The 4,229-nt window shown below is 35.6% G+C and overlaps 1 pseudogene; it reads left to right on the forward strand.

The window, feature by feature from the left end:
* The first annotated feature begins 806 nt into the window (after positions 1-806).
* LOC133711747 (uncharacterized) lies at positions 807-2,061 on the forward strand (annotated as a pseudogene).
* Positions 2,062-4,229: the final 2,168 nt, after the last annotated feature.

Here is a 4,229-nt window from a genome sequence, read left to right on the forward strand (position 1 = left end):
GGGTGGTAAACAGTATTTAGCCCTAAAAAGTATAGTAACAGATTGTTGTATCTCATGTTCAAGGGCATTTTGATAAAAATAAGGAGGTCTACTTAGCTTTTCAAGTATTTTAAAAAGTAAACTAGAGGTGTACTAAGTATGGGAGGTCCAAATATCAAATTTGGAGGTCCAACTAGAACCACCCTAAATAAAATCCTTATTCTAATAAAAAAAAAATCGAATAAATGAAAATTCGGGTCTTCACATTATCCATAAATCTCCATTATTACCATCTATTTACATCAAATCTATTTCAATTTTCTAGCATCGTTCCCTTTCCGAAAAGCTATAACAATCACAATTATAACATTAATTATCCATAAATCTACATTATTACCATGTTTTACATCAAATCTATTTCAATTTTTCAATTATAAAAAAAAATAAAATCAATGAACAGTAAAACTGACTGGTCAAGAAACAGAACGGGTGGAAACACATGTCCAGTGGCAATGAACAGTTTCTTGACTGGTCGACGCCTTGACTTTTCGACCTTGACATTTCTTGACAACGGGTAGACTTGCTCTTATATCTAGAGTCGTGGTGTCCTATGGTCAAAGAGAGAGGGAAAGGGAATGCATCTCGTCCGTTGGTGGAGAGAGGAGAAGAGAATTAATGGTGATTGCCGCAGTAAATGTAGGGATAAGGAGCACGTGGGTGGTTCCTGGGAATAGAAAGAAGACAAAGGAAAAATATGGCAGTTTAATTAGCTTAATTAAACCAATGCGATTTTATGTGAGTTGCAAGCCTTGTTTTTGCAGAGTTGAATTCTGGAATTGTATGTTGAAATCCTGCTTAAAGTTTACATCAAATGGATATGTTTTCAGAATCAAAAGGCTCTTGTGGATTTGGATAATTGGCTTTTTGCTTCAGATGAGATGGTTAATAAGGTTTGTCAGAATGTTTCTGGGGCTTTGGAGGAGAAATCTACTCAATTGAATGCACATATGGGTCTCGTCATATCTCTTGCAAAGCGTAATGCTATAATAGTTGAACCATATGCTAGGTTGTTGATACATGCTGGACTGCAGATATTGAGCAATGGTTTAATAGAGGGCAATTCTCAGAAAATCTTGGAAGCTATTCAAATGGTGAACTTCTTGATGAAATGCTTAGATCCTTGGAGCATTTTATCTGGACTTGACTTGGTTATTAAAGAAATGGACGAGTCAGTCAGGAGTGTCAACCGGAAACTTTGGAGTCATGAGCGTGGAGGAGTTGATGTGTCTCTCAAAGACGGTTTTTTTTCAGGGATATCCTACTCTAATGCACATTCAGACTCTGGGAATAATCAGTTCATAAAAACGAAGGAGAGTGCACAGAAGAATTTTCAGGTTTCCTTCAAAGAAATCCTAGAAATGGAGTATCAAGAGGTGCCACAACCAGTCCCCTGAGGTCATGGTGCTACTTATGATTGCAATGGTAGCTTATATGACGGTGGTAATGAGCAGTTCCAAGGTGGCCCTGAATCTGTATCATCAACAGATGGTAGTCCTAAAGACGCTAATTTGCAAGCGTTTCATAATGTGGTTCCTGAAATAACATCAGAAATTCAAGATTCTGGCATCAGAAAACCCCTTTGCAAGGCTGCTGTAAAATTGTTCTGTGGTCTCTCTTTTGCAGTACTTGCAGTAGTTGTTCCGTTAGCTTTGATTACTGATCAAGGTCAAGGTCATGAAGGTTATTATCTTGTTCCAACTTAATGTCTTGATAAAGAAAACATGGTAGGAACCAGCTGTGAATGTTTCTGTAACATTAGAATTTGACCATCTGAATCAGATGTGGATGTTGAATGTGCTGAAAACAATGTGTTTGTTTTTAGCAGTTAAAGAACACGGTTATTGAGTTGATGTTCATCATTTACAAAAAAAAAAAAAAAGTTTCACATAGCGTTACATGGAGTAGAGATTACATCAGCAAAGGAAATTGATTGATGCTTAAGTTGTCTTACTTGTCATGTGGTGAAATGAAGCTAGATGATACTGATTTCGCCAATTTTGAGCTTTGTTTCCAAAGTGGGAAACCAATTAATGTTACCAGACTCGTGATAATATTTTATTTTATAGTTTTTAGTTTTGATCCTTGGTTTGAGCTTGATGTAGAAGCACAAGTATTCTGTGCTAGTTATGTATGGCATCAAATAAGAAATGTTATATGCCCCGGGTAATGGAATGGAGGTGGTTAACCACCAAAGATTTTATATGTAAATTCTAAAGGTTACTAATAGTTCAAGTTCTTTACAACCACTGCAAGTGGCCTAGTAGTTCTTGCCTAGTTGGGTGTGCTCCCTAACTTAGGTTCGAACCCCAACGCTGTCAAAGTGGCCAGGCATTGTGCTGCAATGCACAGTTGGAGCATTTCACATGCGCCGAAGGGGTTTATCTTGGGCCTAGGAAGCCTTTGGGTTCCCCTTGACAAAGTCAAAAAAATAGTTCAAGTTCTTCACAGGAAAGGCAAAAAAAAAAAAAAAAAAAGAGCAATGCAACTACATTATATAACCACATAATTAAGGCAAAAATTCTTTCATGTCCAAATTGGTCATTCCACAAACAAAAAGCATAAGCCAGTTTTGAGTTTACCAAACACTTTGCCACTGTTTTTGCCACTGACAGCACTTATAAAAAGCCAGTTTACCAAACACTCAGCTGCTTTGCTTTTCAGCCATTTATTTTCAAAAATAAGCAAAAGCTAGCTTCTTTTAAAAGCACAGCTGTACCAAACACACCCGTAGACTCGTAGTTGATTTTTATCTTTTTGTCGAAAATTTTACTTTGCTCCAATTCGCACTATTTTCCTCCGATTTTCACTATTCCGCTTATTTCCAATAAATAAATAAAAATAGAGTAATTACGTAATACTTGGTTTAGAGATTAACTTAATTATAGTGTTTAGAATACAATTACGCGCATAGAAATACGTGTAATCAGTATTTGAGTATTGTCAAGCTCAATTTAACTAATAGAGTGAGTTCTCTTAGATATAGATTATCCTTAGCTCTCGATGTATAATCTCTGTTTTCTCGTCAGCAACATCTATCATAATTATCTTTATAGTATTGAGAATTGCATTCTCCCCGTTTTCTTGCCAGCAAAATCTACCACTATCTGTTTTTGGTATATATATATATATAACAAAACTATGGCAATATTCATAGCATGCTAGGATGATAATCTTTAATTAACACCCAAATAAAGAATAAACAATTTATATTGGTGAATGGGCCATGAATAATTGAATATCAACCTTGGAAAAAAGATAAATTTGGTAATATAGTAAAATGTGCATATGAATATATATATATATAGACATGAATATAACTCTTACTAAAATAGTTTGGAAATTATGAGGCACTGCATCACTTTCTTGTATAAATTGATCGACAACTACCCTCTAGTATGCACAATATCATCCCTGTGAAACAAAACACATAAGAATAAGATGAATCAGATATTGATACTATTGTTCATCCTCTTGCTCACTAAGACTGAGGCTGCTTGGAATTCCAGACATGTTGAAATTATCAATGATTTGGGTCCAAAAGCAGATCTTACCATTCATTGCAAGTCTAAGGATGACGATCTGGGAGTCCATTTGCTTCGCTTTCAAGAGTCCTTTTGGATCAATTTCAAACTGAACTTTCTTGGAGGTACACTATTTTTTTGCAGCTTCCAATGGCCTGGCAATTTTCATCACCTTGATGTTTACAGTCAAGAGAGAGACAATGTGGCCCCTAAAAAATGTAGGACATGCAGTTACAAGATCAGATCTGATGGTGGACATAGGTTCAATCAGGAATTCCAAGATTTCACTGATTTTTTCCCGTGGAATAAAGAGCGAATTCAGTTGACATAGAAATAAGGATAAAAACTTCGAGTGTGGTTGTCAAAAAAAATCTATTTGCTTACATTATGAAATAATTATTTTACTTTTCAAGATCAATACATCTATGTGCTGTTTTTCAGTTAATTTAGCTCAGGTTGACCCCTTTTTTTTTTTTTTTTTTTAGGGCAACAGAAGACTAATCCATTGATCGAAATCATAACGACCTCACTCGGTCAAGCATGAAGGGTACAAGCACCCCTCATATTACAATGCAAGCTCAGTAGAGTACTAAAATCCAAAACAGAAACTCCAAAAAAGACTAAACTCCTAAAGGAACTGCTGAAAACAAAATACAGAATTGAAAAAAC

The sequence above is a fragment of the Rosa rugosa genome, chromosome 5 (assembly GCF_958449725.1).
Source record: "Rosa rugosa chromosome 5, drRosRugo1.1, whole genome shotgun sequence".
NCBI classification, from domain to species: domain Eukaryota; kingdom Viridiplantae; phylum Streptophyta; class Magnoliopsida; order Rosales; family Rosaceae; genus Rosa; species Rosa rugosa.